This window comes from Mustela putorius, unplaced genomic scaffold (genome assembly GCF_011764305.1).
Source record: "Mustela putorius furo isolate JIRA1106 unplaced genomic scaffold, ASM1176430v1.1 tig00000854_pilon_pilon_pilon, whole genome shotgun sequence".
Taxonomy (NCBI): domain Eukaryota; kingdom Metazoa; phylum Chordata; class Mammalia; order Carnivora; family Mustelidae; genus Mustela; species Mustela putorius.
The window spans coordinates 2,450,742-2,478,038 of NW_025421496.1; the positions used below are offsets into that span (position 1 = coordinate 2,450,742).

The 27,297-nt window shown below is 36.9% G+C and overlaps 1 long non-coding RNA gene across 1 annotated transcript in view; it reads right to left on the reverse strand.

The window, feature by feature from the left end:
- Window positions 1-11,337: 11,337 nt before the first annotated feature.
- LOC106004299 overlaps window positions 11,338-27,297 on the reverse strand; it is a 37,022-nt gene continuing 21,062 nt past the window's right edge. Inside the window, exons 3-5 of the long non-coding RNA XR_006608214.1 lie at window positions 16,310-16,370; window positions 13,044-13,172; window positions 11,338-11,803 (exon numbers count right to left, since the gene is read on the reverse strand). This is a non-coding gene — a long non-coding RNA (uncharacterized LOC106004299). The remainder of the gene's footprint in view (window positions 11,804-13,043; window positions 13,173-16,309; window positions 16,371-27,297) is intronic.

The following is a 27,297-nucleotide window of genomic DNA, read 5'->3' on the forward strand; positions in this document are numbered from 1 at the left end:
GCGAGAAAAAAAAAAAAAAAAACAGATATATTAATGCCCTTCTTGGAAGATGAGTTCATCCTATCTAATATGCATTAGAAATAATCTACTCATTTGATGAAAGGTTTGCGAGGCATGAATAAAGGGCCAGGCTGCTTGTCTACAGCAGCAATTAACGGAATCACACAAAGCCCATTTCAGTGGCCTATTTTCTCAGGCCAGCCATCAGTGTAATTATCCACATTAGAGGAATTTCCTGAGCTCAAAGAGAGGTTCACAAGTCAAAGGGAGCTGAAGTTCACTCTAGGGAATTTAACTAACTGTTTGGTTTTAATAATTCCTCATCAAATAATCTCTAAGGTATCAAAAGAAATCATTCCCTCTGGTCTCTATAAGGAATCTACATCTCTTTGCTGCACTGGCCCCAGCACCAACCAAGTCCTAACGTGAAGTCACTTCTGCACTCTGAGGAGCCTCTCAGAGGGGAATATGCAAATGATATTCTTGATAAAGAAGGAATAATTCTAGGGGCACCTGGGTGGCTCAGTCCTTAAGCATCTGCCTTGGGCTTGGGTCATGATCCCGGGGTCCTGGGATCAAGCCCCATATTGGCCTCCCTGCTCAACAGGGAGCCTGCTTCTCCTTCTTCCATTCCTTCTGCTTGTGTTCCCTTTCTCGCTGTGCCTCTGTCAAATAAATAACTAAACCCCCCCCCCCAAAAAGGACTAATTTTGTTCAACTTATGAACATGGACATGTGACAAAGGTGAACTCTTTGCCCACATTTTCATAAAGAAGATATATACTGAAAAAATAAACACACCAATACATAGGTTTGCAAATGTTACAAAAGCAACTCTCTTTCTCTCAGCTTTTTATGGTCATTCCCATCACTGTGAAACTCACTGGCATAGTCGAGGGTGGGAAAGTGGCTCTTTCTTTCACAAAAGTAATGAATTAGTGACTACACATACATACACACAAGCAAACACACCATATGTGTATCATTGACATGCGGTATTGATATGAAGACACAGCAGCCATGACAGATATATATTTCTATTTATCCATCTGATTTCATAGAGAGGTCCTTTAAAAAGAGACGGGGAATATCATAAGATAGGAGCTAGGATTTATACACATTCATATATGTGTGTGTGCAAGTGTATGTATATGCGCCATTTTCCTGTTGATATCACATCCCTCCTTTAACATCATTATAGTGGCTCAGCATCAGTGAACACCGAAACTGCCCTTATTAAACTAGTAAAAGAGACCAATCTTTTCTTAGATTAGATGGTTAGATTTAGATAGGCTTTTTCCCAGGTATTTTAGATCAGCAATAGAAAAGCCTAAGAGGGAGAAAGATTTTTCATTGTTCCTATTATACGTATAATGGAATGAAATATACTTGTGGCCAATTTCAACAAAGCTCAATTGGTATTTATGTAGGAGACATTGGCATGAAACTCGTCTGCTAACAATGCACAAAGTGAGGTCTCAGCCCAACAGTTTAAAGTCCTTCAAGTCCTGTGAAAATCTGATTCCCAGAGTAACCACACTTACGTTTATTATTAAGAAAGGACACCCCTGCTCTCCACCACACCTCCACCCCAGCTATATTTCAAGCATCACTGAGTTCTCACAGTGTGAGAATTAATCAGAAGATTGAGAACGAGTTGCTCAAATCTTTCTTTCCCCTCTGCATATTAGCCCAAAGGTGCTCTTTTTAGGTGAAATGGAGGATGAATTAGTGGTGATGAGGGAAAGGAAGATAATAATGGATATCCACATGTCACCTAAATTACTCTGGTTAATATATCTAAGAGATACGGACCATAATGTAAGCTTCTATAGATAGTGAGTTGTTTCTTTGAGATGCAAACTGATCTCCTCTTTGATTACCAGTGGTAATTTATGGTGAAAGATACTAAAATTCAGTCACAGACAAGGGAGTAGCCATTGTGTAGGTTGAGTTGATGCTTTTTCAAAATGCCATTCCTAACACTGTTGTGTGCATCCAACAATAAACCAATCCCACTGCCACATTTATGGGGAAAAAAAAAATTCATGGAGAAACATAAGACTCACTTCTATATGCCAACTGAATGAGCACAACTAATTTTGTTACTGTTCCTACAATCAGATTTACCTAATGGCATATGAAACAATGCAATCTCTTTTTTTTGCCAACATTCTCTGCCTAGACAGCCACTAACATCTCTCCAATATATTCTCACCTACACATGTACCCGCACACCCAAAAATAACTGGTGTGCAGTTTGACCAGTTCAGCTCTCCATGCCAAGGGTACAACAGGACTGGTTCAGTCATGAATATCAGTATGGACAAGAGAGGTGCAATAAACACATTACCTTGCTGGAGTCCAACCAACCACCACAGTATCAATGAGCATGTTTCGGTCTTACAATGTTTCTCAGGCCTGTCAGAAAAAGGTTGTTTGGGAAAAATATACTATTAATAATCATGTATTGTGAAAAGTCGTGACCATTTTTCTTCAGTTTATTTAAGAGAGAATTTGAGCAGAGCTGTGTGATTTAGGAAAATTTAAAAAAAAATCAACCAATAGTTATCTATGGTTTACTTGCCTTATGTGAGGCCTTGGAGAGGTACATCATATATATCTAAAGGAGCCATTTCTATGGTGAAATAGACTAACAGAGAATGATCAGTGCAAAGAGTAATACAAGTAGAAAAGCAATATAAAGTAGTTGGATAAACCTTTCATTTCACAATATGGAAAGAGAGGGGCCAACAGCAATTTCAGGCATGTATAATTGGTATACAACATGAAATATTGTTGGGAAATATTATTTATAACTGCAGTCATGTTAGGATGCTAAGTTTGAGTATACTAGCATAGGAACTAACACTTAGGTGCCTTGAAAGTCAGAATAAAAACAACAGAAGCAATGAATTGCAATCTGAGTCAGTGTGCAAGTATTGGTCAACAATGCTCTCATTAAGAAAGGTTAATTGTCACTTTCTACAGATTCATTTGCCACTGTCTGCTTGGAAATCATGGAAAGCAGGTGCTGGCAATCAGGAGCATGAACATGGGAAAAACAGAAATCCCTTCAGAGGAAAAGAGAAGCTACTGAAAATGGCTGTGCTTATAGGTGATGGCTGAGAGAACACTACTATGAGCTTTCAAGTTCAACTGTTAGCCATGCTCAGTTTATCAAGGAAGCTTCCTCTAGGGAAGCCAGAGGAGCCTTGTGGTAGAGACTTAAGACCCAGACTTTGTTTCTGAGTCTCTACCCTGTTACTGACATCTGAGCAAAGGAAACACTAGAATATTTGCAAAAATGAATCAAAATGGGGGCTCCTGGGTGGCTCATTCATTAAACGTCTGCCCTCTGCTCCTGTCATGATCCCAGGGTCCTGGGATCAAGCCCCGCATTGGGCTCCCTGCTCAACAGGAAGCCTGCTTCTCCCTCTCCTACCCCACCCCCCTTGTGTTCCCTCTCTCATTCTCTCTCTGTCAAATAAGTAAATAAAATCTTTTTTTAAAAAATATGAATCACAATGAAGAGTAATGCCCCCAAATTCCTATCTCATCATATTTAACTATCTTCATATAAAAATGTCACAGCCAGGGACGCCTAGGTGGCTCAGTCAGTTAAGTGTCAGACTCTTGGTTTTGGCTCAGGTCATGATCTCAGGTTCTTGAGATCGAGTTCGATGCTGGGCTCTGCACCAGGTGTGGGGACTGCTTGAGGTTCTCTCTCTCCCTCTCCCCATCCCCACCTTCTCCCTCTCAAAAAAAAAAAAAAAAAAAAAAGTCATACCCAAAGGGGATAGATGCATTAATCTTTGCTACAAAACTTAATATGGAAAAATTATTCTTATAATTTTGCAACCAGTAGTGTTCTTAACCTGAAGGTGTAGCTTTGATCACCTGAGTGATCTGAATAATCATTTATAAAATAAAACTTAGTGTTCACCCGCATTGACAGATCTAGTGTTCAACAGTAAAAGTGTTTACACAAACATTACATTTCTCACCAGGATTATTACCACTTTCATATGCTGCCAACCCTGACCAATGCCTAAGATACTTTTAATTGGACACAGAAATCTGAATAATACATTTGCTAATTATTTCCCTTTTATGTCTAAAAACTATTTGGTCTATATCCAAAATAATAGCATATAAAACTTCTGACTTTACCTAGAATTCAGCCAAATCTTTTTTTTTTAAATAATAATCTGAATTCCTAGACATCTTTCATTATAAAAATGAAGCAAATAAAAATGTTTGACTTTTAGCCATTACAAGTCTTGAATTATACACCACACTGTGAAAAGTAGATAGCTGCATTGTAGAAAGGCAATTACCTTCCCTTACTTACACTACTTACATGTGCTTTTTTTTTTTTTTAAAAAAGCACTAAAAAATAATAAGGACTACATATTTGTGTGATAAGGGAGGGGGAAGGAAATGTAAATTATCTCACTGATTTTAAAATAAATAATTGAACATGTCTTAGAGTCTATAACAACACATTTATAACAAAATTTTTAAGTATATACTTATCTAAATAACTTTTAGGAAATTAAAAATACCAGGCATGGCCAAATCAATCCCCAACAATATCTGAGAAACCCATGAATATATTAAAAAGGAAAAACAAAGATCATTCATCTCAAAGGACTTAAATAAAAGGATGGCAAATCTTGGCATTTGCATGTTGATTCTTATCTCTCCTGCCCAAAGAAGACACTTCCCAAAGAGCCTCAGAATTCCCCTAAACACAGATCTTTAGGCATCATTAGCAATTATTAGGAGTTTTTGTGTGAAATAAAAGATATTTGCAACCCTTGATTTAAAACACTTTACTGTGCCACAGGGAATAACTACATGAAAATAGTAACTTTTCAATATCCTGTTTTGAAAACCAGAGTCAAAATATTCCCCCGTGTCTGGCAAGTTACCACTAACCTGAGCAAACTATGAGGTCCCTTTCCATTTAAAATCTGTTATTTATACATTGTTTGCTTGCTTTAAATATCCAGGAACTTGTGGGAATAATAGCAAGGACTATCACACCTGAATTACCTGCTGGAATGGTTTTTTACACTCTGAATACTTACGCAGTTTGTTTTACTACATAGAACTATCGTATCATTATCTTTAAAAAATTGAATCAGTAAATTGTACAAAGTTACTGGAAACCAAGCTGATAGTATGTATCATGAGCTGCAACATATTTATATTCTTTGATTAAACAGGCCTACTTTTAGGATTTTTTATAAAGATTTCTTTAGAAAGACACAGAAAAAGTGTGTGTGTGTGAGCACACGCTTGCACAGGCACTAGCCTGGGGAGGGGCAGAGGGAGAAGGTGAGAATCCTAAGCAGACTCCCTGCTAATCAGGGAGCCCCAAGTACAGCTCAGTCTCACGGCCCTGAGATCATGACCTGAGCTGAAATCAAGAGTTAGTTGCTTAACTGACTGAGCCACCCACACACCCCTAGGATTTTTTATTCATGTACTCCAAATATCTTAACAACCATTGTAGGCACCATGTTGGTTTTAGCTACATGAAGGAAACATATTAGATAGAACTCTGTCCACATATAGTTTGTTTTGAAGTAGATACAGTCACTCTAATAAATGTAATAACTACAACTATGATAAGCCTTATGAGATGTACTGCTTCTATGAAATAATAAATTAGGGATTTGGCTTAAAGAAGCCTAAAGAAGTGATATTTGAATTATCGTCTGAAGGACAAAATGGTCACAAACTAGATGAAATACCTGGTGAAAGCAGCACCAAGTTCAAGTTCACAGTCCTGGAAGTAGAAGACCCTGGTCCAGGGTGACTAGATCAGAGAGATTGACGGAAATGTAGTATAAGACAAGACAAGAAAAACAGCATTATCAAGGAATACTATGTAGACATTATTTAAAAGCTTCAATTTAATCCTAAAAGAAATGGGAAGTCATTGAAGATTTCTAAGCAAGTTGGTATCATGATCATACTTGTGTTTCGTACATATAACTCTTGAGTGTAGAATGGGGGACAAATTGGAAAAATTTGATCATGAATGTATAATACAGATGTGATGTCAGAGGAATTCATATTGTAAGGACCTATTTAGCCAGAGGCTTCCATCCAGGTTAAACAATAACCTTGTTGTTTAACCCTTAAACTGTCCCTGCCCCCCTTCCCCCAAGGGACTTACTCAAAAACAAGTCTCGGGAACCAGCCCCAGGTAACAAAGCCCAAATACAAGGGTGGGTCAGGCCAGGTGGAGACATCCAATCAGTGGGGGATGCATACTGTCTCCCTCCTTACCAAGGAGTATGGGCCCTGCCTTTGGGCACCTTTTGGGCACCAATTCTGACCAAGGTGATAGGCTGGTTCAAATATCTACTAGGGTAAATTATAATTCAATTGGTCACTTAGCGTGACTGTGCAGCTTTCTCTGTGTGATACAGTTTCATTGGCCACCTGTGCGTGGCCAGGCCCAACCGCATGGCCTTTGCCCTTAAAAGCTAGTCTGTGAAACAGAGAGAAGTCGCCCTCTCTTGCAAGAAGTACGGCCCCGAACGTTCGGTCTGATTCTTGATGCTTGGCATGGAATAAAGCTTTGCTTGACCTTTGCTTTGTATCAGTCTCGCTCCTTTAATCATGGACCCATTATTGGGGGACCTAACAATATCAAGATGTGAGACATAGAAGACAAATCTGAGAGATATTTAGAATACAGTATAGTAAAAGAGGCTCTAAATGAATGACGAAAAATGAGACAGGATTCTAAATTTCTGGACATTCTAAATGGTGCATGATGGTGTCATTCACTGAGATGCAAAATGGTTATGAAGGTCTAGGTATGTGTGTATGGAGGGGGCACTAATCTGTTCATTTCATACTGGTTAAAAGCGATTTTCCTTTAAGTCTTTGAAAAGTTGATGTCAAATAGATAGGTATTCAGAAAAGAACTCTGGCCCAAGGAGAGAAATGTGAGTCATCTGCATATATATAGGTAGTAACTGAAGATGTCGGTCTGAGTGAGATTGGGAAAAGACCATTAAATTAGAGGAGGAGAGCCTAGGACCTAGCCCTCAGGAATTGCAACATTTAATGCCAGTTAGAAGAATATAGTTTGCATGTTCCACATGCAAACTATATTCTTATATAGTTAGAGGGGTTGGAGAAAAACCATACATACATTTTCTGGGTGACAAGGGAAGAAAGGAGCCCGACAGAAAGAAACACTATTATCAAATAAAATGAAGGTAAATAAAACTAGACAGTGGTTTTACCAAAATACAGCTTTTTCAGTGGAATTCAGAAGAGAGAATCAGCTAGTCTGGAGAGTTGGGCTCATGGCTGATGTGAGAATTTCTAGTTTTTGCTTTGCATTTAATTTTGGAGGAATGACTTAAGCACATCTCAGAAACTACAGGGAAGGGCATATTTGGGAGAGAAAGGCTGACAGTTCAAAAGAGAAAAGCAACTAAAAAAGAAAAGTTAGGAGGTGGGAGAGGACAGCACCTATGGGGAAGAATGTAGTGGAGATCTTCCACAGGTAAAGTGGCAGGTCCTCTGCTAAACAGAATGGTCTGTTAGTCATTGTTCTCCAGACAAAAAAAAAAAAAAAAAAAAAAAACCAGAACAGGGACAACTGGATGGCTCAGTTGGTTAAGCAGCTGCCTTCAGCTCACGTCATGATCCCAGCGTCCTAGAATCGAGTCCCGCATCGGGCTCCTTGCTCGGCAGGGAGCCTGCTTCTCCCACTGCCTCTGCCTGCCATTCTGTCTGCCTTTGCTCGCTCTCTCTCCCTCTCCCTCTCTGATGAATAAATAAAATCTTTAAAAAAAAAACCAACAGAACAATAGGGAATATAGAGATAAGTAAGTGGAGATTTATCGGAATTGGTTCATGTGGTTATGGAGGCTAAGTACGCAACAATATACCCTTTATAACCTGGAGAAGCAGGAAAGTAGGTGGCGTAATTCAGTCTTCAGTCTGAAGGTCCAAGAGCCTGGAGTTCCAATGTCTGAACACAGAAGAAAATGGACATCCCAGCTCAAGAAGAGAGAGAATTTATCCTCCCTCTGACTCCTTGTTCTGTTAGGGCCCTCAGATAGGCTGATACCCATTCACATGGACAATGGCACTCAGTCTCCTGATTCAAATGCTAATCTCTTCCTGAAAACATCCTCACAAACACACATAGAAATAATGTCTTACCAGCTGTCTGGGTATCCTTTAATGGAGCCAGACTGACACATATAGTTAATGATCACAGATACTAAAATGGGTGAAAGTTAACGTTTGACATCGGCAAATGCAGGAGTTGCTGTCTTTTGGCATCTACTTAAAAATATATGTGAATCTATAGGGACAAATAAAAGGATGTCTGATGCAGTATTAGTTATAAAAAGTGAAAATCTTGAAATTACATAATAATCATAAAATGGTTAAACAAAATATGGCTCAACTATGTTGAAAAGCTATACAGCTTTCATTAGACATTTTTCAAAGATATTAATGTCACTAAAGATTACTGTCACTAAAATATTGTCACTAATATTCACTGAAATAAGCAAGATACAGCATTATAAAGACTATGGTGTTTAACACCAAATAATACCCATTGTCTAATGACTGGGTACTTTTATTTTTTTCCTTATATTTTTCTTAATTCTTAATTGCTTATTTCTTAAGCAATTAACAGATTCTTCTTTAGAGTCAAGAACACGTATATTTTCAAAAGTAAAATCAGTCTCTGAAACTCAAAAACCCCAAATAACCTAGTCTCATTTAAGTTTAGATGAATGTGAAAAAAGGCAAATTAAAAGTTAGAAGGGACTCAACAAATAGAACTTATTTTTTTCCCCAAGGAATTGTCCAGTTGATTTTTAATGTTCTTTTGGATGAGAGGAAAACCTCTCTAAAGGCCTAATAAACAAAAAGAAGACATTTTTTATTTCTTTCTAAGGCAGTATGACTGTACAGAAACTTTGTTCAAAGCAAAAGCCTGACTTACAGCCTGTCATGCATGTATTGTACATCTGCTTTGCGAATGAGTAGCCTAAAGGAAACCCATCTTGTCCTTGAGATATTGATCAATGCACCTACTCCCTACATTCCTTCATGGTAAAACTTGTGATTCTTGCCTACCTGCTAATCTATAATCTTTTGAGCTTTTACAAGATGTAAAAAAGTATATAACCCTGTAAAAACTGTTCATTCTCCAGAGCACTTTCTTCCCTGTGGAGAGTATGTTTCCCAGGCAGCTGTCCTAACTCAAGCTTGAATAAAACTCTTCCTTAGTTTTAAAGGTTTGTTCACTTTGTGTCAACATTCCTAGCTCATCTCTGGCACGGTTCAGAGGCAGCTGTTGCTAAATGCAAATTAATGCACACTTTGATTTAAAATGATCATTTCAGATTTCATTTCTACCTATTTGTGGTAGGACAGCTTCCTGACTTGGCTCACATCATTCCCCTGGGCAAACAAGACTACTGTCTTGGTTGTACTGACCTTAGGACAAACTCTCCCAAACGACATCTTTTTGTGAAATCATTCTGCTTGAAAATATAATAATATAATGAATATCTTTCTATTTAGTTTCTTAGTTCCAGAATATATTTTTGGTTTGAGCTTTGAGCTTCTTTAATGTTCTGCATTTTATTTCTGCTTACCCTCTCTGAGAAAAACTAGGATCACAGATCAAGAGTATTTGGGGGGGGGGGCAGAAGAGGAATGATTACTAATGATACAAGAAGTCCTACATAAAGTTAATGATAAGCATCTTGTGGTTTTCTCAGAAGCTAAACGCATTTTATTATCCAATTAAGGCATCATCTGGGTAACAGAATAAGAGCAATGCCCCCATTCTACGCCACCGGATTGAATATATAGCAATATAAATATTACAATGAGAATCTAGAGAAAATTAATATAATCCAAGAAAAATACTTCTAAAACTGAGATACATAAATTCTAAATTCAGAAATTCCTGATTCTGCAAATAATTAACAATGTTGATAACAGGCACTGAGCATGCGGAGACCCTTCTTCCATCCTAGGTAAAATAGAAACAACAGAAGAGTGTAAACCTGGCCATTCACAGACCTGTATCCCTGGGGATAAAAATATATGTTTATAAAAAAATTTTTTTTAATTAAAAAAAAATAGAAACAATAATCTTTTCTTATTTTGCATTGCATCCCAGAACTATTGTGAAGCTAAGACAGCAAGTGTGCAAACATAAAGAATTATTAAGCAAATATACTATATACTCTGGGAATCACACACGCAATCACAATCACAATATTTCCAATGAACGATAACATTTTAATACCAACTCATTATTTTTATAGTTTTTATTTACTAGCTTTTCTATATCAGAGTTTCTAAAACTGTTCTACATGCCCTGCAAGATATTACATGAAAAAGAAAACTGCTCTTATCTCTAAGTTCATGAAACAGCAGTACCACCTATTCCTCTCTTACAGATTTATAAAGCACACTAGCATATTACAGTTATGACAAGTCCTAGAGTTTAAAAGAAAAGAGAGGGGATTTAATTTCAAATATTTAATTTCAAATATTCTGGAGTTTCCAGGTTTCTTTGATTTTGCAAGAATATATATTTTTTAAACTATCCAATAACACTTGACATAAATTATCAAGGTCCCATAAAACAGCTAAGGAAATACATGTTTACATTATTTCTGTCATCCTAAATTATTATTCTCTCTCTGTGTGTATGCATGTGATATGACAAAAGCATACTTGTATGATTCTATGCATATAAAGTTTGTTATTTTTCTTGTTGAACCACACTGTACTATACAGCAGCCAGGAGTCCCTGGAAATATGGCAATTCTGAATGAAAGGTGCTGTAAATGTAAAATACACACCAGATTTTGAAGACTTAATTAAAGAAAATGGAAAATATTCAATAATTTTCTGTAGATTACATACTAAAATGACAATTTTTGGATTTATTAAGTTATATAAATTATACTATTTAAATTAACTTACCTGTTTCTCTTTTTAGAAAACCTAAAACAATATATATGGTTCGTGTATTTCTTTTTCTATTGGATATCACTGCTATAAAATTGTTAGAAATTTGAAAATCCCAACAAAATACAAAGAAAATTGTCACTCATAATTTTTTTTTTTTTAAGATTGTATCTATTTGACAGAGAAGGAACACAAGCAGGGGGAGTGGCAGAGGGAGAAGCGGGCTTCCCTTTGAGCAGGGAGCCTGATGCAGGGCTCGATCCCAGAACCCTGGGATCATGACCTGAGCCTAAGGCAGACACTTAAGGGCTAAGCCACCCAGGCACTCCATCACTTACAATATCATCCCCCCCCCCTTTTTTTTTTTAAATAATGTCATCTCCTAAGAACACTTTCAATGCATTTTCTGATGACTGTTTGTCCATGCACATGTTATGAGATTTAGGATCATAATATACACAGATGATAGACAGGCAGACAGATAGGCAAATAGATAGAAATCCATCCAAATCATCCTTGATTTTGAGGGCTGTCCATGGTTGTTGGGCTATAGAATTTGACTTCTTTCCTCTTCTTTTTGGAGAGCCCTGAATAAAATGCAATGACTTCAAGACAAAATCACCTAGAAAATGCACATTGTGAAATGCGCATCAAGTCCAAGGGTTTCACCAGGATGTGTCTGAAGTTGAGTCTGGTTTCAGAGCTTTCTGGTGACCTTGGGAGACAGGCAGAGAGGAAAGCAATCTAGGCTTAAACATAAACAGGCCAGGCTGGGGAAGAATTCTTCATCGGATTTGCCTTTAGTCTAAAAAAAGAAACCACATATAAACCAAACCCCAGCTTGCCGCTGCCATTTATTTAACGAAGTTTTAGAAAAGCAGAAACTTCACTAGAGTCAGTGATTTATTGCCCAGGGGAGTTCAAGGAAACTCCCTCTTGTGAGCTATTCATTTTCTTGTTCTGAACATCCCAAATCATCTCAGCAGGAGGGGATGTGTGTCCCTGACCTTGGCTGCTTTCTCTGGTTTGCGTTTTCATTTGCTAAATAGGTCACAGCACATTGTTTATTCTGGCCCACAGCTCCAGCAACGCTGTGGGATTCCCTTTCCTAGCCTTGCCCTCTGCTAGTCTCTCCTTCAAACCCCCACCCTCTGGGACTTGGATAAGCACTCAAGCAACTTAAATCGTGCTTGAGTCCACAGGAACAACCAGTTCAGCAGTTTCAACAGAATGAGATAGTCTATGATTCTATTCAGTCTACCAGGCAGGCAAATGAATAGAAAACAGTCATGTTTGAAGTTTGCCAGCGTAAAGAGGAAATAACTAGCTTGTGTGGATTTCCATTTCCTAACTACATGTGTTTTAAGTGGACATAGCTTTTTTCTCTTTAGCATTAATTTGATAGATTCTGCTTTCTTCTTCCAATTTTCTTTCTTTTCTTTCTCTCCTTTTAATTTTTTGGTGTCTGTTACACACTCCCCACTCCCCAGCCAGAAACCACATCAAAATAATGCTAATTTATTTTCATAAGATTTCTGATCAAAAGATCACAAATTATTTTGTGGATGATTGAGTCTTATACTCCATCTCTTGAGGCAAGAACAAAAGGGTAATATATCACATAATCTGAAAGACTCTTAAAAGAAAATATAAAAAAGGAAATGAATTATTTTAACTCTGATTCTACCTCTTCTCTATTCAATCTGTTTTTGGTCTTAAAATTTTTCATTTCTCCAATCTCTTTTTGCACAATTGAATTTCCCTCTCTTTTTCTGCCTTTTCTGAGCACATTTTATAATTCTATTTTATCTCCTCTCTTAGTGTATCAATTATACTTCTTAAATAAAATTCCTTAGTGGTTCCCTAGAATTTGCAATATACATTTTTAAATAATCTAAGTCCATGTTCAAATAACACTATAATGCTTCAATTATAGTACAGGTGCTTTAAAAGAAAGTACCTTGATTCTTTTCATATCTGATACACTGTTATTACTTTGAACAGTTCTCTTTTAGATCAATTAAGGAAAAAAAATTGTATTTTACCTTCATTTATGTCTTCTTCAATGCTCCTCTTGCTTTATGTAGATCTGAATTTCTGATTTTTCTTCTCTCTGAAGAATGTCTTTGAACATTTCTCATAGAATAAGTTAGCTGATGAACTCCTCAAAATTTCTGTTGGGGAAAATCTATATTTCTCCTTTTTTTTTAAAAGATTTTATTTATTTATTTGACAGACAGAGATCACTAGTAGGCAGAGAGGCAGGCAGAGAGAGAGGAGGAAGCATGTTCTCCGCTGAGCAGAGAGCCTGATGCAGGGGCTCGGTCCCAGGACCCTGAGATCATGACCTGACCCGAAGGCAGAGACTTTAACCCACTGAGCCACCCAGGCGCCCCTCTCCTTTATTTTTGAAGGATAATTTCTCTGGATAAATAACTCAAAGTTGATCCTTGTTTTTTTTTTGGTTGCTGTAGTTTTTTGTTTTTTCTTTCAATACTCTAAATATGTGACTCCATTCTTTTCTTACTTGCAAGGTTTGTGAGAAGTTCCCTGTAATTTTTCTCCTTTCTCCTCTCAAAGGGTAGCAGAATATGTTCCCCCAAAACATGCCACTTCATCACAGGATTATTTGAAGTTGATGGTAATTGAGAAGAAACAGATTAAGAGAAGCTCTCTGCCCTCCCCCATTTGCCTGAAAGCAGGATATAAATTTGTAAAAGTCTCCAATCCCCCCATCTACACCCTTTCTCCCCACCCACCAGAAAAGACAGAAGGTTAATCATCAAAGACAACTATAGACCCAGATATTTCACCAGAGGAATCTACATAACAAATCTTATTAACTAGTCTTTATCTATCATTAGATTCCCCATAAATTTACTTTCCCACAACATGCTATCCTAGAAACTCAGTCCTTTTCCTTTGTATTGTCACTTCTCTAAAACTTTGGGGATTTTGGTAAGATGCTATATAAACTCAAGTTCTAACCATCCCTTTGGCTTACTAATCACAGAATACTCCCATATGTTAAAAGCCATGCACATGTTAATACGCTTCTTCCTCTTTCTCTTGCTAATTTGTCATTTGTCAGTCTTTTTTTTTTTTAAGGGGCACTTGGGTGACACAGTCAGTTAAGGTCTGGCTCTTTGTTTCAGCTCAGGTCATGATCTCAGGATTATGACGTGGAACCCCACGTCAAGCTCCACACTTAGCATGGAATCTGCTTGAGAGTCTCTCTCCCTCTCCCTCTACCCCCTCTCCCCCCCTCCCATGGCTCATGCTATTTCTCTCTAAAATAGGTAAATAAAACTTTTTTTAAATTACTTTTAAGTAATCTCTACAACTCTCCATGTGGGGCTGGAACTCATAACCCTGAGTGAGATCAAGAGTCACATGTAGAGCAAGCCAGACACTTCTTGTCAGTCTGTTATACAGGGCCTCAGACAATGACCCCAAGATGGGGAGAATGAAAGCAGTTTTTCCTCTCCTGTGCTATATAAAGTGTTTTTTAACCCTTTGGCTTCTTTCAAGATTGTCTTTAATTTTTTTCAGTTTAAATATGAGATGACAAGGTATGTAGGTTTTTGTTCATTTGTTTTTATAATCCTGCTTAGTGTTGTCTTAAATTCCTTGTATCTATGTCTTTCATTAAATTTGGAAGTACTTCGGCCATTTTTACTTCAAATATTTCATCGGTTCCTCTCTCATCTCCTTCTGGTATTCCAATTATGAGTATATTACAGTTATGTTTCAGTTTGGGAAATTTCTATTGACAAATCTCCAAACTCACTGATTCCATCCTTGGCTGTGTGAAGTCTCATGAAGATATCATCAGAGGCATTCTTCATTCCTGTAATTGCTATTTTCGTTTCTGGCATTTCTTTGGATCCCTTCTTAGAGTTTCCCTTTCTCTGCTTACATCACTCATCCCTTCTTGAATACTGTCTACTTTTCCCATTAGAACTCTTAGCACATTAATCATAGTTATTTTAAATTCCCATTTAAATTCCTATTTAAGTTCAAATATTGGTATCCTGTTTCTAATCCTTGCTTTGTCTCCTCTTATTGGTCTTTTCTTATCTTTTGGTATGTCTTATAATTATTTATTGAAACAGGACATGCTGTATTGAGTAACAGGAATTGAGGTAAACAGGCCTTTGGGGTGAGAATTTATGCTAATCTGACTAGAAGTTGGACTGGGTTTAACATTTGCTGTAGCTGTAGCTGTCAAAGGCTCTAAATTTTCTCTCCCAGTTACAGACCGTGGGCTTCCCCGAGAACTCTCCCTCAGAGGCAGTATGCCTTGCAGTTCTTTCAGCTGTAATCCATTGTTATTACACTGGAGCCTGCTAGTGTGGTGTTAAGGTGTGAAGGTGAGGGGGTGTTCTATAGCCTTATGATTGAATCTCAATCTTTCATTAGTCCTGTGTCTCTGGGCTGTGACCTTCACAAGCATATATCCAGTGATATAAGCTTTTTGTTTTGTCTTAACCTCCACCCCTTATTCTCTTCTCTGGCTGCAGTGTTTCTATTTCCTTAAAACTCTGAGTCCTGTTGTCTGTGAGCCCCTTCTCCTTAAGCAAGAGAGAAGGCTACTGATGGAAGAAGGCCCTTCTCCCAACAGTGCTGAGGCTCTGACAAAGTATTTGTCTCAAAGAGTGGGACTTTGCTATGGAAAAATCAGGTATATTTGATAATGGTTCATCTTCCCCTCTGCTACCAGAGCCATGCGAGCATTTTTCTCTGATCTTCATTCACTGGAAGAACATGGTGGAATTCCCAGAGGTAAAGAAGTAACGAGGGGGGACCTCCAAAGACTGCAGCCACCAGAGCTTCTCACTGTCATGCTAGTCCATACTCAGCCTCCAGCCATTTTTCAAAATTACTGTTTTCATGCTATGGTTCTAGCCACTTCTGCTCTAGATAAGCAGATCTCAGCTGTGACTTTCTGGATTCATCTGTATCTTCAGATTCTGGAGTGGAAATCTATCCTGCAAACTTAGTTCTCTGATGGGTCCAAGAAAAAACTCAGTTTGTCCAGCTTTATCTCACAAGGACAAAAGGACAACTTTCAAGCTTTTGTATTCAGAGGTGGAACTGGAAGTATCCCTGTAACTGAATTTTCCCTTCTTTTTGTAGTAAGTTTATCTTTAGGACACTTTATAGTGTTTGATCATAGATGAGCTGGGTCATTGCTATCACCAAGTAATGTTGGTCATCTGTCAAGTGTCTCTCCTGTACTACATCTTCATTTATTTATTTATTTATTTATTTATCTATTTATTTATTTTTCTATTGAGCAAATACTCACCATGGGCCAGTGGGAATAGGATAACCCTGGTCCTCGTTCCTTTGTACATTCATAAAATCCTCTGAAAGTAAATTTCAAAGTTAGTCTATATAAGAGGAGCTACATTAAGTTTCATCATCAATATTTTTTCTAAGCAATGGTAAGGTTTTTTTTTTTTTTAAGATTTTATTTGACAGAGAGAGATCGGCAGGCAGAGAGAGAGAGAGAGAGAGAGGGAAGTAGGTTCCCTGCTGAGCAGAGAGCCCGATGCGGGACTCGATTCCAGCACCCTGAGATCATGACCCAAGCTGAAGGCAGAAGTTTAACCCACCGAGCCACCCAGGAGCCCAGTAAGACTCTGTCTTAACTCAATAGTTGTCCATTGATTAATAAATCAAAAAAGACATTAGAGAAACATAATATGTTAAATTTTGAATTGCCTTGTCACAGAACAGGTAATGGGCTATCAAGAAACTTTAGTGAGAAGCTTATTTTCAGATTTTGGAGTGGCAGAGGAAATCCTATTAAACCCTGAATCATCACTGGAAATGTGAATTCAGCTGAATAAGAACAGTATTTGGTTCTGCCTACTGATGTTATCAATTTCCACATTAACAAACGTGAACATTTCTCCTTTAGAATAAAAGCAAGTAAAACTCCTTTGTCCAGGATACAATAATTGGATGCAAGAAAGAAGAGAAATGTTCTTTACATTAGAACAATGAATATTTATTCTGACATCAAATAAAATAAGTTATGGTTCTGCTATGACCTGATACTTTATTGTATTTAGACATCAAACCACTGTTTAGTCTTTTTAGGTAAAGGAAATGCAAAAGTTCCAGGACTGTGAATAGTATTAATGGATATGTATTTTGTGTGTGTGTGTGTCCCATCTAGTTAAAAAAAAAAATGCTAAGCAATTGATAAAATGTTAGAGATTTAAAGATTCTAAATTTCATCATCTCTTACAGATAAACTGAGTTTACTCTTTGAAAAAAAGGATTAAAGGAAAATAAAGTCTCTATGTACTTTTTACACAAGACCATGGAAACCAAATCCTCAACTAGGAACTACTTGCATTTTGCTATAAAGGTTTATGCTTGTCTGGCCTTAGATTGGCAGGCCAGGAAATCAAGGTGGAATTTTTTTCCCCCTCTAACTTCATTGATGCCACCTGAAAAAATTTGGAGACAGTATTTCTGGAATCAGTTTTATCTCAGTAACTCTCAAATGTGCTTTAGGGTATGGTAGGTTGTATGGAGAATACAACTGTCAAATGTTCAAGCAACTCTTGTTGATTTAAGTGTAATTGATCAGGAGCACTATATGAAAGAACTTGGTACAAAAGACAAAAGGCCTGGGGCTATTTTATGTATTGTTTGTGGCTTATTGTATAAGGCAGGGAATGTCTCCTGTACTCACCAAGCCACAGACCCCCACTGTTTTCTCCTTTTAGAATAAATAAAAAATAGCTAATTTCTTGATAGGAACATTCTATCCTTAAGGGGGTATTGTAATGGCCTCTGGAGCAAGGAAGTATTTATTCTGTGGCAGCTTTGACCTCTAATCATCAGATTCTTTGTAATTTAGAAGAGTCTTTCATGGCCCAGGACTCTTAATAATTGTTTTAACTTATATTTAGTATCTCAAAATTCAATACTGCATGAGTAACAAAATAGTAAGTTATTTCATGCAGTATTTTAGTATGTATGAAATTAATACACTATAAAAATGCAAATCATTAGTAAAGTTCTTTCTGGAGAATTCTATTTGAAAAATCATGTAAGCATGCACAGTGTGCATATGTGCTTTTTTCACTCATTCCCATGTATTTGTGTGTGTTTGTGCATGTTCTTCTGCTAAACATACAACATGATGTCAGGTTTATAAGATGAAGTAATAGTTTCTTCCAAGAATTGTGTGCTTGGAGGGTTAATTCAGGAAGGTTATTGCCCAACAACCACATAGCAGTCATATCTCATCATTCAGCAGGAATAATTTATAGTTTAATCTTACATGCAGGCATATTAAATTAGTATTACTCATCAGAACCCACTTATTAATAAAACAAGCTGAATTAGCCACTGGAGAATCATATTTGGAAATTCAATGACAATTTTACATTTTTAATAAAGGCTCAGAAATATTATTGCAGAGCAGGTGGTAGAGAGAACTGTGGTCAAATTTGACATTCATTAATAATTGAAGTGTGGAACGTGACAGAGGTGAAAATTGATATTGATTTCTTTCCTCTAATATTTGGAGGAGTTCTAAAAGGTAAATAAAATGAGATAACAAGACATATCAAGTCTCACTGATTTCTTTGATCACCTCCTCCCCACATGAGAACACATATCACTCCTTCGCCTACCATGTTTTGAATAATTCAGTGCCCATAGTCTTTCCAGTTCAATGCATTATAAAACACACTCAAGCTGAGTTTCAATCATATTAGACTGAAAGCTGAATTTTTTATGAAGGATTATTTAAAACAAAATGCGTCTTGAGCCCAACAGCCTTTGAAACCAAACAATCCTGGGAGTTCAGTAAGGAAATGTCAACACTGTGGAGAATTTTTCGATTCAGAAAATTAAAGGAATCCTGTTTGATGTATATTAACCATATCAATATTAACAACCTTCTGCTGGATTTCAGCACTGATTTGAGAGCTGAGGTATTATTGGTCTTGTATTTTAACTAGTTGTGAAAGCACTGAGAGAGTTGTTCTTGGGTTGAACTTGACCTGCCTCTGGGAATGCTTTCTGTTCCATCCATTTTTGAAAAGCTTTATTCAAGTGGATTTCTCGCCTACTTCTCCTTATTGCTTGCACACCTTGGGAAAATGAAAGATGCTCAAATATAGATGTCAACACTGCAGATGTTTTGTTTGGCAATAGTGTCTATCAGTTTCCCATCTTTAAAAAATTATTTTGCAGACCACCCATTTCACTTAAAGGCAACTCATTTTAATGACATATACCTGGGTTGGGGTGCCAAAGTGAACCAGTCATTTCAAACTTTCTTTTTAATTCTGAATCATAGCTTTATGTCACAACTCCACTTGTTCAAAAGTTAGATCATGGATGTTCTTTCCTATAACTTTCAAATAATTAATCAAATGGTCTTCAATGGGCTAAGTAGCAAGCAGATTATTACTAATTATCAGCCCCTCTCTTACGTCATACAGTATCTTATAGTTTCAAGTAAGAAAAACTCAAACATAAAGTGGCACAACAGCCAAGCATACTGGCTTTATTATTTTACCATTCGGAATTTTTTTTTTCTGCCATGTTACCCTGAACCTGAGACTACTGAGAATGTCTTCTTGATTAATTTTCAAGGTTCCCCTCCTTTTGTATTAAAAATGGTCACAATTTTGTAAGTAAAATTAAATAAAAAGCATGAAGGTAGGAGGTTATTCAAGATATTCCCACTAGGCATTAAAAATACACAGAGAAAGATGCTCTGGGGGTAAATATCCATCTTCAGTTGCAACTGAACACAGGTCCATTTTCTTAGGCATCAGGAACTTTTAATAATGTTAGTGAGAAGACTGGCTGGACCATCCCTTTCGAATATAATTCCAAGTAGCCTCTATATAGGGTTGTCTAGATCTTGGTTCCTCCTAGTAATCAACTATTCCAACACTGTGGAATCAATCAAATTAGTCTTTCTGAGGCCATGCTAGAAACACAAAGTGAGGTAAACAGCTGAGGTACCTAACAAAAGAGGAGGAGGAGCAAAATATTTTTCTAAATTTCATTTTTTTCTCATTTCTCTACACTGTACAAGGGTAAGACATTTGTGTCTAAAAAACAAAATATGGAGTCCAGAGTATATGAACTATCTTGCATGCAATATCCCAATCTAAAAGGTCTTCCAAAATGAAGGGAGGGTTAACCTTTTAAAAATATAGCCCCTGGGACACCTGGGTTCATTAAGCTGCTGCCTTTGGCTCAGGTCATCCCAGGGTCCTGGGATAAAGTCCCATATTGGGCTCCTTGCTCAGCAGGGAGCCTGCTTCTCTCTCCACCTCTGCCTGCCACTCTGCCCGCTTGTGCACTCTCTCTCTCTCTCTGATAAATAAATAAAATCTTGAAAAAAATATATTAAAAAAATATAGCCCCCAATCGTCTCAGTCTAAACAAATGAACACTAAAAGTATTCTGGACATCTGGCAGACAAATACACGAACCACAATCAAACCAAAGACAGGCTTATGCCATACCAACTGTTAGTGGCTATCTGGAAGGAGGAAGAAAGAATACTCCAATATTCTGACTTGGCAGAACTCAGTACATCTACTAATCTTCTTTCCTAAAGTCAACGCATAAAGAATTTGAATAAAAGTTACTGAAATGTCATTCCCTATATCCCAAAGCAGCTTAAGAAAGTATTCCAAAACCTGGGCAGAGAAAAGTACTTAAAGATTATTTTGGCTCAGGTCATGAACTCAGGGTCCTGAGTTCATGCCCTGTGTGGGCTCTGCATGGAATCCGCTTGAGATTCTCTCTCCCTCTTGCTCTCCCTCTGCCCCTCACCCCACCCCCACATGCATACACTTGGGCTTGCTCTCTTGCTCTTTATTAAAAAAAAAAAAGTCCCTTTTCATATCAATAAACCAAAGAGTTTTGCCTGGGTAATGAAATGATGATTTCATTTTTGTCTTGTTTCTTTTTGTGTTCATCTATTTAAATTTTAACATATAAAAAAAAATCCAATCAGAATGACAGGCATTTCCGTATCAGCATCTTAATCCTCACAAAAGCCATGTTAACAGCTATGTTTACCCTTTAACAAATGTGGAAACTGAGGTTCAGTATAGCAGTTAAGGAAATTTCCTAAATGATCAAAATGCAAATTTGGAATTTGGCTTCGAATCCCCTAAGTCTAAATCAGTTGTTCTCATTACATCTTGGCTAACTTCTTAAAATTCTATACAGGAAGAAAGGAGAGAATGAAGGCTTGAGCATAGAAATGATCTAGAAATTACTGAAGATACAGGGGCTATAGCGCAGTTTTATTTATAGTGGATTTAACTTGCATTTTTGTATCCAGTTTTCTTCCTGCACAACTGTCAGAAAAGATGAAAGAAATTGGGTAAGATTTGCATATGCAACTAATCATAGAAGAACTGCTTTTAGCTTTAATGAAAAGATCCTTTTGTTATCTCAGATTAATATCTTTATTCCTAAATGGAGCAAAAATAACATTTATTGGCTAAGATTATTTCTAATAGACAAGGCTGTTCTGTTTACCACCTAGCAGATAACATTTGTAAGTCTCACTGAGTATGCCAATACAGAAAAAAAGCTGATACTGAGCTCTCATTTTACAAGAGTGTATTTAAATTAACTTCAGTAGCCAGAATTAATGGAACTGGGTAAATGATGCAAAGGTATTCCACAGGGTATTTTGTTTTAATTAGAGATAGGAAATGTGAGTCATTAGAGGTTTTTAAAAATGTTGCCTTCTACTACTCTCCCATATTTTAAATCTAGAAATATAAAGAAAAACTAAAACATGTTAGCCATTATAGTTGTTTTTAATATGTATCAGCTCTGAATTTAAATGGAGTAAATTATAAAGAGTTTGAAAAAGAATATAATCTGGATGCATTCAGGTACATGTAATCTTTTTTTAAAAATTTTATTATTTGACAGAGAGAGAGAGAGATCACAAGTAGGTAGAGAAGCAGGCAGAGAGAGAGAGGGGGAAGCAGGCTCCCCACTGAGCAGAGAGCCTGATGCAGACCCTGAGATCATAACCTGAGCCAAAGGCAGAGGCTTAACCCACTGAGCCACCCAGGTGGCCCAACGTGTAATAAATCTCATTAGAAAGTATCTGTTTACCCATAGGCAGCTATGTCATTTACTATAAAGGTACTACAATTCAAATTTTACAGCATAACTGCATGAATGAACACATATACAAATTAAACAGAAAAGTACATCACAAATAGTTCTGAGTATGTCTTGAAACTTTGATCATGACAAAAGTGAAATTATACTCTAAAAGTCTAAGAATAATCCTTAAAATTGATGCAGAGAAAGCTGTATATCCATTTAAAAGAAAATAAAATTAGGTCCCATACTACACTATATACCATACTATACTGTATACCAAAATAAATTAAACCAATTCCATGTATAAAGAGCTTAAAAATTTGCCACTCCATCCTACCAATAAAATGTGTCTTTTGCAAAGATTTTCTCCTACTCTGGCTTATCTTTTCATTTCTTTACAACAATGTCCACAGAGTAGAGATTCTCAATTTTAATTATGCCTGAATTATTTCTTTCATGTCATGTTTTTGGTGTTTATCTAAAAAGTCAATGTTATACCCAGGGTCATTTAGATTTTCTTCCATGTTGGATCTTTTAGGAGTTTTATAGTTTTGTGTTTTAATTTAGGTCTGTGATCCATTTTCAGTTAATTTTTATGAAGTGTGTAAGATCTGTGTCTAGATTCATTTTTTTGCACATCCAGCTGTTCCAGCACCATTTGTTGATAAGATTACATTTGCTCCCTCCTATTGCCTTTGTTCTTTTGTCAAAGATCAGTTGACTGTATTTACCTGGGTCTGTTTCTGTAATCTTCATTCTGTATCATTGATCTATTCATTCTTCTGCCAAGTACCACACTGTCTTGGAGTGCCTGGCTGGCTTAGTTGGTGGAGCAGGAGACTCTTGATCTTAGGATCCTGAGTTGAAGCCCAACATTGGGTGTGGAACTTATTAAAAACAAAACAAAACCACTGCTTTGATATTGCTGCTTTACAGTAAGTCTTTTTTTATTTTTTTTAAAGATTTTATTTATGTATTTGACAGAGAGAGATCACAAGTAGACAGAGAGGCAGGCAGAGAGAGGAGGAAGCAGGCTCCCTGCTGAGCAGAGAGCCCGATGTGGGACTCGATCCCAGGACCCTGAGATCATGACCTGAGCCGAAGGCAGTGGGTTAAGCCACCCAGGCACTCTATAGTAAGTCTTGAAGTCAGGTAGTATCATTCCTTCAATGTGGTTTTCTCCTTTAATAATATGATGGCTAGGGATGTCTGGGTCGCTCAGTCAGTTAAGCATCTGCCTTCAGCTCAGATCATGATCCCAGGGTTCTGGAATTGAGTCCTATATCGGGCTCCTTACTCAGAGGTGAGTCTACTTCTCCCTCTGCCTGCCACTCCCCTGCTGTACTCTCTAAGTAAATAAAATTGTTTAAAAAAATAGTATGATGGCTATTCTGGGTCTTTTGCCTCTCCATATAAATTTCAGAATCAGTCTGCTGATATCTATAAAAATAATACTGTGTTTTTTTTATTGGTATTGCACTGAATTTCTATAAAGCTGTAAAGAGTTGACATTTTGACAATATTGAGTCTTCTTATTCATGAACATGGAATATTTCTCAATTTACTTACACTTTGATTTTATTCATCAGAATTTTTCAGTTCTCCTTGTACATATTTTTTTAGATTTATACTAAAGTATTTAAAAGTTTTTCATTTTTGGTGGTGTTAATGATGGTGTGTTTTTATTTCAAATTCCACTTGTTCATTGTTGGTATACAGAAAAGCAATTGCCTTTTGTATATTAACCTTGGATCCTGAAACCTGGTTCCCATCTCTTATTAGTTCCAGGAGGGTTTATTTTTGCCAATTCTTTAAGATTTTCTATATAGATGATCAAGTCATCTGTGAACAGTTTTATGTCCTTTTTTCACAATTTGTGCACTATTTATTTCTTTTTCTTGCCTTATCACATTAGCAAGGACTTCCAGTACAATGTTGAAAAGGAATAAGGGAGGACACATCCCTGCCCTGTTCTGAATTTCAGTGGGGAAAGCTTTTAAATTGCTCTCCATTAAATACGATGTTAGTTGTAGGGTTTTTTCAGTTTTTATCAAGTGAAGAAAGTTCCCCTCTCTTCCTAATTTACTAAGAATTTTTACCATGAATGAGTACAGGATTTTCTTAAATGGCTTTTCTGCATGCACTGATATGGTCATGTGATTTTTCTTTTGATGTGATGAATTACATTGATTGATTTTTGAATGTTGAACCAGACTTGCATATCTGAGACAAATCCCTCTTTTTTTTTTTTTTTTTAACACTTTTTAAATTCAACTGGTTAATATTTTGTTAAGGACCTCAGATACAATTTTCATCACATTTCTATTATGGACTTTTTGTGATCCTAATAAATTTAAGCTATTAATTAGTCCTATGTCATTGTGCCCTTTATTCATCACAGCAGAACCCTGAGGGAATGGATAATGAATGGTAAGATATAAACTTTTAATTCTTTTATTTATATCCCAATGACCCCCTCCCTCAACAAGTGCTCACAGCCAATGTTTTACTTTTAAAGTTAGATATTGCTCACTCCATTCATTAATTTAACCGATTCTACATCAGAGGGGAATCTTCTAGGAAACTAGGGAGTATTAGTGGAGTTGCAAGTTAGATAGAAAAACCAAGGAGGTCTAATGATGAAGGTGACATTTGAGAAGAGACCTAAACAAGTAAGTGAACAAGTTATGTAGATACTGAAAAGCATATCAATTCATGCAAAGGGAATATCAAGTGAAAACGTTTGCCTACTATATTGCTGGAGTATACGAGGAGTACACTGTGTCTTAACAGAGTGAGAAAAAGGGAGAGGTAGAGGAGATGAGGTCAAGTATAAACATGGAGGTAATCATGTAGGACTTTGTGCAGCATTGTACAGACTTCAGCTCTGACTTTGAGTGAGAAAAGAATACATTGAAGTCACATAATTTATCTAATTTATATTCTCAAAAGGTTATCTGGTCACTGTGTTGAAAACAGATTTCAGAGAGGATAATAATCAAGGTGGGAGAGAATGAAAGCTTAATCCTGGTAGTAATAGTGGAAGTGGTGACAAATTGTCAAATTCTAGCTATATTTCAAATATAGAACTGACATATTTTGCTGGTGTATTGGATGTGAAAGGAGAGAGAAAGAAAAAAGTCAAAGATAAGTCACAACGTTCTGTAACTGATACGTGGTAGAATGCAACTGCTCTTTTCTATTTTGGAAAGTCTATGGGAAAAACATGTGTGGCTAGGTGTGTATTTGTTTAGACGGTATATTAAGCTTTAAATGCCTATTAAATGACAAAGTAGTGATGTCAAGTAATCAGCTGGATATATGAGATGAGTTCAGGAGGGAAGTCTGGGCTAGAGATAAAAAGTTGAGAATTATTACTGTTAACGATATTCTGAGTTATGAGATTGGAGGAGATCACCACGAGAATTTAAGTGTGGAAAGAAAAAGATGGAAGGCAAGAAAAGCCCAGGAACAGCCCAGCATTTAGAGACTGAAGACATGAGTTGGGAACAGTAAAGGAGGCTAAGGGGAGGGGATGCCAGAAAACTGGGAGGAATACCAGAAGTGTGTGGTATTCTGGAAATCAAGTAGAATTTTCCCAAAAGAAAAGCTGATAATTCTAATTCTATGGATAGGTTAATGCTGTTGAGAAATAAAATCACAGAATTTCTACACAATGTAGACATACAGACTTGCTCTGCATTCTTCCTGTATATTTAATGTTTTGTTAGCTCTCTATTTTGCCTCAGTATCTTAACATTATATCTAATCGCAATGGGTATGAATTATAGATTATGATTTTGTTTACATAAGTGAACAGTATTTAATAAGTAGTATAAATTTTACATTCTAAAATTGTGCTTGATTACTACTGTGTTTTCTTTCTTTTTTTAATACAATTTATTTTTTTTTAGGACACTTTTAGTTTCCTAGAAAAACTGAATGAAAGGTACAGCCTTTTCCCATATACTTCATACTTCCACACATGCATAGTCTCCCCCAACACCAACACCCCCCACCAGAGTGATATATTTATTATAGCTGATGAACCTATAATTATTATCACCCAAAACATCACTATCACCCAAAGTCCACAGTATACACTAGGTTTCACTCTTGGTGTTATATATCAGTAGGTTTGGACAACTGTATAAGAGTATGTATCCATATTATAGTATTGTATAGTTCCGAGGCCCTAAAAATCTTCCGTATTCTGCCTACTTATTCCCCTCCTTTTAATCCCTGGAAACCACTAATCTTCTTACAGTCATACTTTTCCTCTATCCTACCCTTGCCAACTACTGATTTTTAAATACTGTCTTCCCAGTTTTGCCTTTTCCAGAATGTCATATAGTTGGAATCATACAGTATGCTATCTCCTGGGACTGGCTTCTTTTACTTACTAATATGCATTTAAGGTTCTTTTTTATAGCATGATAGTTTCTTTCTTTTTTTTTTTTTTTTAAAGATTTTATTTATTTATTTGTCATAGAGAGAGAAGCGAGAGCAAGCACAGGCAGACAGAGTGGCAGGCAGAGGCAGAGGGAGAAGCAGGCTCCCCGCCAAGCAAGGAGCCCGATGTGGGACTCGATCCCAGGACACTGGGATCATGACCTGAGCCGAAGGCAGCCGCTTAACAAACTGAGCCACCCAGGCCTCCCAAGAGTTTATTTCTTTTTAGTGATGAGTAATATTCACTGTCTGGTTGTACCGTACTTTATTTATCCATTCACTTGCTGAAGGACATCTTGGTTGCTCTCAAATTTTGGCAATTGTGAACAAAACTGCCATAAACATCTCTGTGTAGGTTTTTGTGTGGCTCTAATTTTTCAGATTCTTTGGGTAAATACCAAGGCACATAACTACTGAATTGTTTAGTTAGAGTATGATTAATTTTGTAAGAAACTCTCAAACTATCTTCCATTTTACATTCCCATAAGCAATGCATCAGAGTTCCTGTTGCTTCACATCCTTAGGATTATTTGGTGACATCAGTGTTTTGGATTTTGGCCACTCTAATAGGCATAGTACTATATGCAGCCCGTTTTTTGTTTTGTTTTTGTTTTTTTCTTTTAAAGATTTTATTTTTATTTATTTGACAGAGATCACAAGTAGGCAGAGAGGCAGGCAGAAAGAGAGAGAGGAGGAAGCAGGATCCTT